Below are 772 nucleotides of genomic sequence, written 5' to 3'. Positions count from 1 at the left end.
ACCCAGCAAGGCTTTCTGTCAGAAATGAGGGAGAAGCTGACCCATGGCTCACTCAGGAAAGTGTGGTGCTGACAGCACCAAAGCCCTGGGTTTGGATCCTATATAGGGATGGCCGGTTAGCTCACTCGGGAGAGCGTGGTGCTGACAGTACCAGGTCAAGGGTTAAGATCCCCTTACCGGTCATCTTTTGGAAAAAAAATTTAAAAAATAAAGCCAGAGGCATAACTCTACCTGACTTCAAATTTTACTACAAAGATATTGTAACCAAAACAGCATGGTACTGGTATAAAAATATATATTCAGATCAATGAAGTAGAATTGAGAAGCCAGAAATCACCCCTCAGGCTTACAGCCATCTGATATTGGACAAAGGCAATAAAATGCTCAACATCACTAGTCATCAGGGAAATGCAAACTAAAACTACATTGAGATACCACCTCATCTCAGTTAGATTGGCTACAATCAAAAAGATGATAACAAATGCTGGCAAGGGTATGGAAAGAAGGGAACACTCCTACCCTGTTGATGGGACTGTAAATTAGTACAACCACTATGGAAAACAGTATGGATGTTTCTCAAACAATTACAGATAGATCTTCCATGCAATCCAGCAATCCCACTTCTGCGTGTATACCCAGAGGAGTGGAAATCATCACGTCGAAGGGATACCTGCACTCCCATGTTCATCACAGCTCTGTTTACTATAGCCAAGACATGGAACCTACCTAAATGTCCATCAATGGATGATTGGTTAAGGAAACTGTGGTACAT

The sequence above is a fragment of the Galeopterus variegatus genome, unplaced genomic scaffold, assembly GCF_000696425.1.
Source record: "Galeopterus variegatus unplaced genomic scaffold, G_variegatus-3.0.2 Scaffold12178, whole genome shotgun sequence".
In the NCBI taxonomy this organism is placed as follows: Eukaryota; Metazoa; Chordata; class Mammalia; order Dermoptera; family Cynocephalidae; genus Galeopterus; species Galeopterus variegatus.
Note: the sequence above shows the minus strand (reverse complement) of the source record.